Raw genomic sequence first — 12,149 nt, 5'->3', positions numbered from 1 at the left:
TCTCCGTGACCCAGTGGGCCAGGCGCTAACCACACTAGGGTTCCATGGTGTAATGGTTAGCACTCTGGACTCTGAATCCAGCGACCCGAGTTCAAGTCTCGGTGTGACCTGTGGGACTGTTTGGCTTTCCAAGCAAAACTGTGTCCGGGGTGCCAGTGTTTGTTCCCCCCAATACTACCCCCCTCCATTTTTCAACCAGAGCGCTCGCACTGTAAGCTAAATCTGAGGTATTTTAAGCCACTTTAGCACTTCATTCTTTTGACAGTCACATTGGGCCAACAGTATACAAGGTGTCAAATTTCAGTAAATGCAAGTACAATTCAACAAAACAAATTAAGCATGTATTAAACCTTAAAATGAACGAAAAATCTACACTTAGGCCAAAGAACAGGCCACAGGAAATACACGGCTCATGTGTACAGGCCAAAGGAAACACACAGCTCATGTTTACAATCTTAAAATAAAATGTAATAATAAACTTACCAGAAATGACGAGAAGACAAATGGATGTTGAAAGAAAATGTTTCCCATACTAAATTGCAACTAGATGCCCCTCGAATGTAAACCTCCAGCTGCTTGTGAATATACGTATGGAAGACTTTCATGTGTGTGCTCAGCTGCCAAACTGAAGAACTGCTGGCTTTTTGTGGCCAAATGTATGAGCAGGACCCAATGAGAAGAACTTTTCTGTAGCTGGTGGGCCTCAAAAGCTCCTATTGGGAACACACATGTACTGCGATGGCTGAGTCTTTCACATCAAGCGAGCGCTCTACCGTTCAAGCCAATTCCCCTCATGTCCAACTGACTACGGCTTTGCATGTGGATGCTGGCGGCAACGTTGTGGAAGACGGAAGACCGACAGCAGCGCTCAGCTCGTTGGTCTAGGGGTATGATTCTCGCTTCGGGTGCGAGAGGTCCCGGGTTCAAATCCCGGACGAGCCCGACTTTCAATGTTCTTCCGCAGCCAGGCTCCAGTGGTGACCTGTACGGAATAGACCAATTTCGTGTTTGCAAACAGAGATGACGTTTTTGTGGGCGGAGCTAAACTGGTTGCAGAAAGTGACTGCTCCGCAGTAGGGTTGTGAAGTGTTTTAGCATTAAACCGTGATTTTTATGGATCCGGTGTTCTGTCGAAGTCTGATTCCCCTATGTTTCCCTTTAGTGCAATGTTTCTTATAGCGTTTTAATCACGTTACGTTTATTTTTTAGATAGATAAAAAGTTTAAATGGCTTGGCTACTGATATGCATGTATGTAATGTATATGTATTGTTCTTTTTTGCTAAATCAATTATTTTTACAGTCTGAATCGCTAAAAGTACATATAAAAGCAATACTATCATGTATTATATATAATAGCGTTTATTAAATATTTCATAATTTTCCTGTTTTCCATTATTTCTTCCTTAATAAATTATAATTGTAACGTGATAAAAACGCTATAAGAAACACATGGAGGGAACAAACTTCGACAGAACACCGGACATCTTCTCTACTTATTTTCTATTCTAATTATTAAAAGATTTCCAGATGATTTCCTCGCTCCATTCTGTCCGTTTAAGGGCTTATTGTAATCATAAACACCTACGTTTATCTTCAAATGATGTCTTCGACGATGGTATTCTATAAAAATGAAAGCCATCTTTTTTGGCATTCTTATTCTGACACTTAACAGCACAACAGGACATTTTCTAGTGAGTTATCTTGCTCTTTTCACTCGTGTCTAATTCATTTCCACTGTTTTTCTGCAACCGCATTGCGCGCGCAGCTTGCAGTGACGTAACTGTGACGTCTACTCTAAATTGGTCTATAGGGATGTCTGAGAGCAACCATAGAAGTGCATTTAAACCTATCGAATTACAAAAGGATTATGAACGTTGATGTAAGCTTATTCCAATTTGTTTAGTAACTAAATGATCTCAAAAAGTTAAGCTTGTACTCTGTCTTGCTTTGTGAAAAAAGATTACATATGGGATACTTTCGTGTGTATGTTCAGGTGCCATACTGAAGACAGAGGCTAGGACAAGTTGGCAAAATACATGTGCAAGACCTATCAAAGCCCTTTTCTGCAAGTGTGAGCCACAAACGCTACCACAGGGAGTGCACGCATACTGTGATGGCCCGGTCAGTCACGTCAAAGAAATGAGCACCAAATCACACTCACGTGAAGAATGCCGGCATTTATCACGCTACCACTCGCATGATGAGCTAATCCCCTTACAGAAGCCAAGTGACCGCTTTGGCTTGTGGAAGCCGGCTGCGTAGTGGTGAAAATACGTATCGCGGAGGTCCAGTGGAGCAGGACGGCAGGTTGGCTCGTTGGTCTAGGGGTATGATTCTCGCTTAGGGTGCGAGAGGTCCCGGGTTCAAATCCCGGACGAGCCCGTCTTTAGACTCGTTGCTTAAAGGCAGGACGTAAATGTCCATGACAAACCCCAGCGGCGTTAACAGACGGCGACGGTAGCCCTTTTTTCTCTTAACAGTGACACAAGGCCTGGGACCTGCCTGCCAGCCAGTTCCTCTAGGTGAGGGATTCCTTGATGGCCCCAGTCTTTGTCTAAGCCAACAAAGATGGACATTGATTGGTGTAGGCCGCCAGGTTGAACACTCTGGAAGTCTGGTATTCTGTCGATTTCTGCTAGCTATCAGATTGTGCTACCTTCGCTTTGTTGTGTCCAGAACCCTGGAAAACAACCACGCTATTTGTACTACTCCCTCCTAGCCAGGAAAGGTGCACCATACTGGCCACTGGGCTTAAGTAGGTACCCTGAGGTGCCTGGAGCTATGAGACTAAAATGTAGCTAGGGATGCATGGTGTCCAATTTGGTGTCCGATGATTAATCAGAATTTTTTCTCAATCTAAAATCAATACTTGGAAAATGAAAACATTATATGGCTTCTTAGATGTCACATGATGTGTGAACATGCTTTAATTTGCAAGAGTCTCCTAGGATAGAGTGAATGGTGAGTGATATTCCAGAGCCACTTGGCATTTCTGATACTTCTTCATTAGTGTCATTGGCATTTCTTCACTAATGTCCCCTGCAGCGGTTGATGTGCAACTTTGCCATCATGCAAATTGAAGACATGGCTTTTTGAAGAACTGCCCACTGTGGTGACCGCTAGGCATGAACGCAAATTTAAGAAAATACATCAACATTTACGCCAAGGTGTGTTGTAAATTTTAACCATTTAGCATATACTATTACTGACAAGTACTCATTTTGACACTAGCCCACAATGAGAAAACACATTTCAAGAAAATAAATGGAAGGAAAGTGAAAAACATAGCTCATGTGAACAATCTCAAAATGAAATGCAGAAAGAACTAACCATTACCTTCTGGACAAATTATTCCAATTTGAATGGCAACTAAATGCTCTCCGGAGGAAAAGTTTGTGCTCTGTGTTGCCTTGTGGCAAAATTTGCATATGGGAGACTGTCCTGTGTTTTTCAGTTGCCATGCTGAAAACCGACACCAGGAGAAGTTGGCTTTTTGCTGCAAATTTGCGAGCTGGACCCAACAGGCCCTTTGCTGCTGGTGCGAGTCTCAGATGCTCCCATGGGGAGCGCACAAACACTGCGACGGGCCAGTCTGTTAAATCAGCAAAAAGGGTACACCAGGTCATGCTCACGTGGAGAATGCGGGCATCGATCCCGCTACCTCTCGCATGCTAAGCGAGCGCTCTAGCATTTGAGCTAATTCCCCTTGCCGGAGCTGTTTGCTGCGCTCGACTTGTTAGCCTAGGGGTACAATTTTCGCTTTGGGTGCGTGAGGTTCAAATCCCGGACGAGCCCGTTTTCAGATTTGCCACTTAATGCTAGAGCACTAGCACAAACCTTGGCCGGACAGCATAAGGCCAAGTGGCCGGTTAGCTCAGTTGGTTAGAGCGTGGTGCTAATAACGCCAAGGTCGCGGGTTCGATCCCCGTACTGGCCAAGACACCTTTTCTGCCGCTTTCTGCTGCTCGTTGTGAATTTTCAGGGAAATTCTAGCTCAGTTGGGAGAGCGTGAGACTGAAGATCTAAAGGTCCCTGGTTCGATCCCGGGTTTCGGCATTGCAAGCCCCTTTCTGAGAGCTGTTTTTGAGTGACCTTTTCTCCGTGACCCAGTGGGCCAAGCGCTAACCACACTAGGGTTCCATGGTGTAATGGTTAGCACTCTGGACTCTGAATCCAGCGACCCGAGTTCAAGTCTCGGTGGGACCTGTGGGACTGTTTGGCTTTCCAAGCAAAACCGTGTCCGGGGTGCCAGTGTTTGTTCCCCCCAATACTACCCCCCTCCATTTTTCAACCAGAGCGCTCGCACTGTAAGCTAAATCTGAGGTATTTTAAGCCACTTTAGCACTTCATTCTTTTGACAGTCACATTGGGCCAACAGTATACAAGGTGTCAAATTTCAGTAAATGCAAGTACAATTCAACAAAACAAATTAAGCATGTATTAAACCTTAAAATGAACGAAAAATCTACACTTAGGCAAAAAGAACAGGCCACAGGAAATACACGGCTCATGTGTACAGGCCAAAGGAAACACACAGCTCATGTTTACAATCTTAAAATAAAATGTAATAATAAACTTACCAGAAATGACGGGAAGACAAATGGACGTTGAAAGAAAATGTTTCCCATACTAAATTGCAACTACATGCCCCTCGAATGTAAACCTCCAGCTGCTTGTGAATATACGTATGGAAGACTTTCATGTGTGTGCTCAGCTGCCAAACTGAGGAACTGCTGGCTTTTTGTGGCCAAATGTATGAGCAGGACCCAATGAGAAGAACTTTTCTGTAGCTGGTGGGCCTCAAAAGCTCCTATTGGGAACACACATGTACTGCGATGGCTGAGTCTTTCACATCAAGCGAGCGCTCTACCGTTCAAGCCAATTCCCCTCATGTCCAACTGACTACGGCTTTGCATGTGGATGCTGGCGGCAACGTTGTGGAAGACGGAAGACTGACTGCAGCGCTCGGCTCGTTGGTCTAGGGGTATGATTCTCGCTTCGGGTGCGAGAGGTCCCGGGTTCAAATCCCGGACGAGCCCGACTTTCAATGTTCTTCCGCAGCCAGGCTCCAGTGGTGACCTGTACGGAATAGGGATGTCTGAGAGCAACCATAGAAGTGCATTTAAACCTATCGAATTACAAAAGGATTATGAACATTGATGTAAGCTTATTCCAATTTGTTTAGTAACTAAATGATCTCAAAAAGTAAAGCTTGTACTCTGTCTTGCTTTGTGAAAAAGATTACATATGGGATACTTTCGTGTGTATGTTCAGGTGCCATACTGAAGACAGAGGCTAGGACAAGTTGGCAAAATACATGTGCAAGACCTATCAAAGCCCTTTTCTGCAAGTGTGAGCCACAAACGCTACCACAGGGAGTGCACGCATACTGTGATGGCCCGGTCAGTCACGTCAAAGAAATGAGCACCAAATCATACTCACGTGAAGAATGCCGGCATTTATCACGCTACCACTCGCATGATGAGCTAATCCCCTTACAGAAGCCAAGTGACCGCTTTGGCTTGTGGAAGCCGGCTGCGTAGTGGTGAAAATACGTATCGCGGAGGTCCAGTGGAGCAGGACGGCAGGTTGGCTCGTTGGTCTAGGGGTATGATTCTCGCTTAGGGTGCGAGAGGTCCCGGGTTCAAATCCTGGACGAGCCCGTCTTTAGACTCGTTGCTTAAAGGCAGGACGTAAATGTCCGTGACAAACCCCAGCGGCGTTAACAGACGGCGACGGTAGCCCTTTTTTCTCTTAACAGTGACACAAGGCCTGGGACCTGCCTGCCAGCCAGTTCCTCTAGGTGAGGGATTCCTTGATGGCCCCAGTCTTTGTCTAAGCCAACAAAGATGGACATTGATTGGTGTAGGCCGCCAGGTTGAACACTCTGGAAGTCTGGTATTCTGTTGATTTCTGCTAGCTATCAGATTGTGCTACCTTCGCTTTGTTGTGTCCAGAACCCTGGAAAACAACCACGCTATTTGTACTACTCCCTCCTAGCCAGGAAAGGTGCACCATACTGGCCACTGGGCTTAAGTAGGTACCCTGAGGTGCCTGGAGCTATGAGACTAAAATGTAGCTAGGGATGCATGGTGTCCAATTTGGTGTCCGATGATTAATCAGAATTTTTTCTCAATCTAAAATCAATACTTGGAAAATGTAAACATTATATGGCTTCTTAGATGTCACATGATGTGTGAACATGCTTTAATTTGCAAGAGTCTCCTAGGATAGAGTGAATGGTGATATTCCAGAGCCACTTGGCATTTCTGATACTTCTTCATTAGTGTCATTGGCATTTCTTCACTAATGTCCCCTGCAGCGGTTGATGTGCAACTTTGCCATCATGCAAATTGAAGACATGGCTTTTTGAAGAACTGCCCACTGTGGTGACCGCTAGGCATGAACGCAAATTTAAGAAAATACATCAACATTTACGCCAAGGTGTGTTGTAAATTTTAACCATTTAGCATATACTATTACTGACAAGTACTCATTTTGACACTAGCCCACAATGAGAAAACACATTTCAAGAAATTAAATGGAAGGAAAGTGAAAAACATAGCTCATGTGAACAATCTCAAAATGAAATGCAGAAAGAACTAACCATTACCTTCTGGACAAATTATTCCAATTTGAATGGCAACTAAATGCTCTCCGGAGGAAAAGTTTGTGCTCTGTGTTGCCTTGTGGCAAAATTTGCATATGGGAGACTGTCCTGTGTTTTTCAGTTGCCATGCTGAAAACTGACATCAGGAGAAGTTGGCTTTTTGCTGCAAATTTGCGAGCTGGACCCAACAGGCCCTTTGCTGCTGGTGCGAGTCTCAGATGCTCCCATGGGGAGCGCACACACACTGCGACGGGCCAGTCTGTTAAATCAGCAAAAAGGGTACGCCAGGTCATGCTCACGTGGAGAATGCGGGCATCGATCCCGCTACCTCTCGCATGCTAAGCGAGCGCTCTACCATTTGAGCTAATTCCCCTTGCCGGAGCTGTTTGCTGCGCTCGACTTGTTAGCCTAGGGGTACAATTTTCGCTTTGGGTGCGTGAGGTTCAAATCCCGGACGAGCCCGTTTTCAGATTTGCCACTTAATGCTACAGCACTAGCACAAACCTTGGCCGGACAGCATAAGGCCAAGTGGCCGGTTAGCTCAGTTGGTTAGAGCGTGGTGCTAATAACGCCAAGGTCGCGGGTTCGATCCCCGTACTGGCCAAGACACCTTTTCTGCCGCTTTCTGCTGCTCGTTGTGAATTTTCAGGGAAATTCTTGCAGGACAGGCCAGTCTGGCCGAAATAGCTCAGTTGGGAGAGCGTTAAACTGAAGATCTAAAGGTCCCTGGTTCGATCCCGGGTTTCGGCATTGCAAGCCCCTTTCTGAGAGCTGTTTTTCCTATATGACCCAAACGGAGTGACCTTTTCTCCGTGACCCAGTGGGCCAGGCGCTAACCACACTAGGGTTCCATGGTGTAATGGTTAGCACTCTGGACTCTGAATCCAGCAACCCGAGTTCAAGTCTCGGTGGGACCTGTGGGACTGTTTGGCTTTCCAAGCAAAACCGTGTCCGGGGTGCCAGTGTTTGTTCCCCCCAATACTACCCCCCTCCATTTTTCAACCAGAGCGCTCGCACTGTAAGCTAAATCTGAGGTATTTTAAGCCACTTTAGCACTTCATTCTTTTGACAGTCACATTGGGCCAACAGTATACAAGGTGTCAAATTTCAGTAAATGCAAGTACAATTCAACAAAACAAATTAAGCATGTATTAAACCTTAAAATGAACGAAAAATCTACACTTAGGCCAAAGAACAGGCCACAGGAAATACACGGCTCATGTGTACAGGCCAAAGGAAACACACAGCTCATGTTTACAATCTTAAAATAAAATGTAATAATAAACTTACCAGAAATGACGGGAAGACAAATGGACGTTGAAAGAAAATGTTTCCCATACTAAATTGCAACTAGATGCCCCTCGAATGTTAACCTCCAGCTGCTTGTGAATATACGTATGGAAGACTTTCATGTGTGTGCTCAGCTGCCAAACTGAGGAACTGCTGGCTTTTTGTGGCCAAATGTATGAGCAGGACCCAATGAGAAGAACTTTTCTGTAGCTGGTGGGCCTCAAAAGCTCCTATTGGGAACACACATGTACTGCGATGGCTGAGTCTTTCACATCAAGCGAGCGCTCTACCGTTCAAGCCAATTCCCCTCATGTCCAACTGACTACGGCTTTGCATGTGGATGCTGGCGGCAACGTTGTGGAAGACGGAAGACCGACGGCAGCGCTCGGCTCGTTGGTCTAGGGGTATGATTCTCGCTTCGGGTGCGAGAGGTCCCGGGTTCAAATCCCGGACGAGCCCGACTTTCAATGTTCTTCCGCAGCCAGGCTCCAGTGGTGACCTGTACGGAATAGGGATGTCTGAGAGCAACCATAGAAGTGCATTTAAACCTATTACAAAAGGATTATGAACGTTGATGTAAGCTTATTCCAATTTGTTTAGTAACTAAATGATTTCAAAAAGTTAAGCTTGTACTCTGTCTTGCTTTGTGAAAAAAGATTACATATGGGATACTTTCGTGTGTATGTTCAGGTGCCATACTGAAGACAGAGGCTAGGACAAGTTGGCAAAATACATGTGCAAGACCTATCAAAGCCCTTTTCTGCAAGTGTGAGCCACAAACGCTACTACAGGGAGTGCACGCATACTGTGATGGCCCGGTCAGTCACGTCAAAGAAATGAGCACCAAATCATACTCAAGTGAAGAATGCCGGCATTTATCACGCTACCACTCGCATGATGAGCTAATCCCCTTACAGAAGCCAAGTGACCGCTTTGGCTTGTGGAAACCGGCTGCGTAGTGGTGAAAATACGTATCACGGAGGTCCAGTGGAGAGGACGGCAGGTTGGCTCGTTGGTCTAGGGGTATGATTCTCGCTTAGGGTGCGAGAGGTCCCGGGTTCAAATCCCGGACGAGCCCATCTTTAGACTCGTTGCTTAAAGGCAGGACGTAAATGTCCGTGACAAACCCCAGCGGCGTTAACAGACGGTGACGGTAGCCCTTTTTTCTCTTAACAGTGACACAAGGCCTGGGACCTGCCTGCCAGCCAGTTCCTCTAGGTGAGGGATTCCTTGATGGCCCCAGTCTTTGTCTAAGCCAACAAAGATGGACATTGATTGGTGTAGGCCGCCAGGTTGAACACTCTGGAAGTCTGGTATTCTGTTGATTTCTGCTAGCTATCAGATTGTGCTACCTTCGCTTTGTTGTGTCCAGAACCCTGGAAAACAACCACGCTATTTGTACTACTCCCTCCTAGCCAGGAAAGGTGCACCATACTGGCCACTGGGCTTAAGTAGGTACCCTGAGGTGCCTGGAGCTATGAGACTAAAATGTAGCTAGGGATGCATGGTGTCCAATTTGGTGTCCGATGATTAATCAGAATTTTTTCTCAATCTAAAATCAATACTTGGAAAATGAAAACATTATATGGCTTCTTAGATGTCACATGATGTGTGAACATGCTTTAATTTGCAAGAGTCTCCTAGGATAGAGTGAATGGTGATATTCCAGAGCCACTTGGCATTTCTGATACTTCTTCATTAGTGTCATTGGCATTTCTTCACTAATGTCCCCTGCAGCGGTTGATGTGCAACTTTGCCATCATGCAAATTGAAGACATGGCTTTTTGAAGAACTGCCCACTGTGGTGACCGCTAGGCATGAACGCAAATTTAAGAAAATACATCAACATTTACGCCAAGGTGTGTTGTAAATTTTAACCATTTAGCATATACTATTACTGACAAGTACTCATTTTGACACTAGCCCACAATGAGAAAACACATTTCAAGAAATTAAATGGAAGGAAAGTGAAAAACATAGCTCATGTGAACAATCTCAAAATGAAATGCAGAAAGAACTAACCATTACCTTCTGGACAAATTATTCCAATTTGAATGGCAACTAAATGCTCTCCGGAGGAAAAGTTTGTGCTCTGTGTTGCCTTGTGGCAAAATTTGCATATGGGAGACTGTCCTTTGTTTTTCAGTTGCCATGCTGAAAACCGACACCAGGAGAAGTTGGCTTTTTGCTGCAAATTTGCGAGCTGGACCCAACAGGCCCTTTGCTGCTGGTGCGAGTCTCAGATGCTCCCATGGGGAGCGCAAAAACACTGCGACGGGCCAGTCTGTTAAATCAGCAAAAAGGGTACGCCAGGTCATGCTCACGTGGAGAATGCGGGCATCGATCCCGCTACCTCTCGCATGCTAAGCGAGCGCTCTACCATTTGAGCTAATTCCCCTTGCCAGAGCTGTTTGCTGCGCTCGACTTGTTAGCCTAGGGGTACAATTTTCGCTTTGGGTGCGTGAGGTTCAAATCCCGGACGAGCCCGTTTTCAGATTTGCCACTTAATGCTACAGCACTAGCACAAACCTTGGCCGGACAGCATAAGGCCAAGTGGCCGGTTAGCTCAGTTGGTTAGAGCGTGGTGCTAATAACGCCAAGGTCGCGGGTTCGATCCCCGTACTGGCCAAGACACCTTTTCTGCCGCTTTCTGCTGCTCGTTGTGAATTTTCAGGGAAATTCTTGCAGGACAGGCCAGTCTGGCCGAAATAGCTCAGTTGGGAGAGCGTTAAACTGAAGATCTAAAGGTCCCTGGTTCGATCCCGGGTTTCGGCATTGCAAGCCCCTTTCTGAGAGCTGTTTTTCCTATATGACCCAAACGGAGTGACCTTTTCTCCGTGACCCAGTGGGCCAGGCGCTAACCACACTAGGGTTCCATGGTGTAATGGTTAGCACTCTGGACTCTGAATCCAGCGACCCGAGTTCAAGTCTCGGTGGGACCTGTGGGACTGTTTGGCTTTCCAAGCAAAACCGTGTCCGGCGTGCCATTGTGTTTTTTCCCCCCAATACTACCCCCCTCCATTTTTCAACCAGAGCGCTCGCACTGTAAGCTAAATCTGAGGTATTTTAAGCCACTTTAGCACTTCATTCTTTTGACAGTCACATTGGGCCAACAGTATACAAGGTGTCAAATTTCAGTAAATGCAAGTACAATTCAACAAAACAAATTAAGCATGTATTAAACCTTAAAATGAACGAAAAATCTACACATAGGCCAAAGAACAGGCCACAGGAAATACACGGCTCATGTGTACAGGCCAAAGGAAACACACAGCTCATGTTTACAATCTTAAAATAAAATGTAATAATAAACTTACCAGAAATGACGGGAAGACAAATGGACGTTGAAAGAAAATGTTTCCCATACTAAATTGCAACTAGATGCCCCTCGAATGTAAACCTCCAGCTGCTTGTGAATATACGTATGGAAGACTTTCATGTGTGTGCTCAGCTGCCAAACTGAGGAACTGCTGGCTTTTTGTGGCCAAATGTATGAGCAGGACCCAATGAGAAGAACTTTTCTGTAGCTGGTGGGCCTCAAAAGCTCCTATTGGGAACACACATGTACTGCGATGGCTGAGTCTTTCACATCAAGCGAGCGCTCTACCGTTCAAGCCAATTCCCCTCATGTCCAACTGACTACGGCTTTGCATGTGGATGCTGGCGGCAACGTTGTGGAAGACGGAAGATCGACGGCAGCGCTCGGCTCGTTGGTCTAGGGGTATGATTCTCGCTTCGGGTGCGAGAGGTCCCGGGTTCAAATCCCGGACGAGCCCGACTTTCAATGTTCTTCCGCAGCCAGGCTCCAGTGGTGACCTGTACGGAATAGGGATGTCTGAGAGCAACCATAGAAGTGCATTTAAACCTATTACAAAAGGATTATGAACGTTGATGTAAGCTTATTCCAATTTGTTTAGTAACTAAATGATCTCAAAAAGTTAAGCTTGTACTCTGTCTTGCTTTGTGAAAAAAGATTACATATGGGATACTTTCGTGTGTATGTTCAGGTGCCATACTGAAGACAGAGGCTAGGACAAGTTGGCAAAATACATGTGCAAGACCTATCAAAGCCCTTTTCTGCAAGTGTGAGCCACAAACGCTACCACAGGGAGTGCACGCATACTGTGATGGCCCGGTCAGTCACGTCAAAGAAATGAGCACCAAATCATACTCACGTGAAGAATGCCGGCATTTATCACGCTACCACTCGCATAATGAGCTAATCCCCTTACAGAAGCCAAGTGACCG

At 45.8% G+C, this 12,149-nt stretch overlaps 18 non-coding genes across 18 annotated transcripts; 16 read left to right on the top strand and 2 right to left on the bottom strand.

The window, feature by feature from the left end:
* Window positions 1-38: 38 nt before the first annotated feature.
* Window positions 39-110, top strand: trnaq-cug (transfer RNA glutamine (anticodon CUG)). The gene has a single exon. It is a non-coding gene; the product is annotated as a tRNA-Gln (tRNA).
* A 760-nt stretch (window positions 111-870) lies between these two features.
* Window positions 871-942, top strand: trnap-cgg (transfer RNA proline (anticodon CGG)). Its single transcript has one exon. It is a non-coding gene; the product is annotated as a tRNA-Pro (tRNA).
* Window positions 943-2,311: 1,369 nt separating this feature from the next.
* On the top strand, window positions 2,312-2,383 carry trnap-agg (transfer RNA proline (anticodon AGG)). Its single transcript has one exon. It is a non-coding gene; the product is annotated as a tRNA-Pro (tRNA).
* A 1,481-nt stretch (window positions 2,384-3,864) lies between these two features.
* trnai-aau (transfer RNA isoleucine (anticodon AAU)) lies at window positions 3,865-3,938 on the top strand. Its single transcript has one exon. It is a non-coding gene; the product is annotated as a tRNA-Ile (tRNA).
* Window positions 3,939-4,135: 197 nt separating this feature from the next.
* On the top strand, window positions 4,136-4,207 carry trnaq-cug (transfer RNA glutamine (anticodon CUG)). The gene has a single exon. It is a non-coding gene; the product is annotated as a tRNA-Gln (tRNA).
* A 761-nt stretch (window positions 4,208-4,968) lies between these two features.
* trnap-cgg (transfer RNA proline (anticodon CGG)) lies at window positions 4,969-5,040 on the top strand. Its single transcript has one exon. It is a non-coding gene; the product is annotated as a tRNA-Pro (tRNA).
* Window positions 5,041-5,592: 552 nt separating this feature from the next.
* On the top strand, window positions 5,593-5,664 carry trnap-agg (transfer RNA proline (anticodon AGG)). The gene has a single exon. It is a non-coding gene; the product is annotated as a tRNA-Pro (tRNA).
* A 1,247-nt stretch (window positions 5,665-6,911) lies between these two features.
* On the bottom strand, window positions 6,912-6,984 carry trnaa-agc (transfer RNA alanine (anticodon AGC)). The gene has a single exon. It is a non-coding gene; the product is annotated as a tRNA-Ala (tRNA).
* Window positions 6,985-7,141: 157 nt separating this feature from the next.
* Window positions 7,142-7,215, top strand: trnai-aau (transfer RNA isoleucine (anticodon AAU)). The gene has a single exon. It is a non-coding gene; the product is annotated as a tRNA-Ile (tRNA).
* A 73-nt stretch (window positions 7,216-7,288) lies between these two features.
* On the top strand, window positions 7,289-7,361 carry trnaf-gaa (transfer RNA phenylalanine (anticodon GAA)). The gene has a single exon. It is a non-coding gene; the product is annotated as a tRNA-Phe (tRNA).
* A 95-nt stretch (window positions 7,362-7,456) lies between these two features.
* trnaq-cug (transfer RNA glutamine (anticodon CUG)) lies at window positions 7,457-7,528 on the top strand. Its single transcript has one exon. It is a non-coding gene; the product is annotated as a tRNA-Gln (tRNA).
* A 760-nt stretch (window positions 7,529-8,288) lies between these two features.
* trnap-cgg (transfer RNA proline (anticodon CGG)) lies at window positions 8,289-8,360 on the top strand. The gene has a single exon. It is a non-coding gene; the product is annotated as a tRNA-Pro (tRNA).
* A 547-nt stretch (window positions 8,361-8,907) lies between these two features.
* trnap-agg (transfer RNA proline (anticodon AGG)) lies at window positions 8,908-8,979 on the top strand. The gene has a single exon. It is a non-coding gene; the product is annotated as a tRNA-Pro (tRNA).
* Window positions 8,980-10,226: 1,247 nt separating this feature from the next.
* trnaa-agc (transfer RNA alanine (anticodon AGC)) lies at window positions 10,227-10,299 on the bottom strand. The gene has a single exon. It is a non-coding gene; the product is annotated as a tRNA-Ala (tRNA).
* A 157-nt stretch (window positions 10,300-10,456) lies between these two features.
* trnai-aau (transfer RNA isoleucine (anticodon AAU)) lies at window positions 10,457-10,530 on the top strand. The gene has a single exon. It is a non-coding gene; the product is annotated as a tRNA-Ile (tRNA).
* Window positions 10,531-10,603: 73 nt separating this feature from the next.
* On the top strand, window positions 10,604-10,676 carry trnaf-gaa (transfer RNA phenylalanine (anticodon GAA)). The gene has a single exon. It is a non-coding gene; the product is annotated as a tRNA-Phe (tRNA).
* A 95-nt stretch (window positions 10,677-10,771) lies between these two features.
* Window positions 10,772-10,843, top strand: trnaq-cug (transfer RNA glutamine (anticodon CUG)). The gene has a single exon. It is a non-coding gene; the product is annotated as a tRNA-Gln (tRNA).
* Window positions 10,844-11,605: 762 nt separating this feature from the next.
* Window positions 11,606-11,677, top strand: trnap-cgg (transfer RNA proline (anticodon CGG)). The gene has a single exon. It is a non-coding gene; the product is annotated as a tRNA-Pro (tRNA).
* The last annotated feature ends 472 nt before the right edge of the window (window positions 11,678-12,149 follow it).

This window comes from Paramisgurnus dabryanus, chromosome 5 (assembly GCF_030506205.2).
Source record: "Paramisgurnus dabryanus chromosome 5, PD_genome_1.1, whole genome shotgun sequence".
Classification (NCBI taxonomy): domain Eukaryota; kingdom Metazoa; phylum Chordata; class Actinopteri; order Cypriniformes; family Cobitidae; genus Paramisgurnus; species Paramisgurnus dabryanus.
The sequence above is the reverse complement of the archived record's forward strand: the minus strand, read 5'-3'. Positions and strand labels throughout refer to the sequence as shown.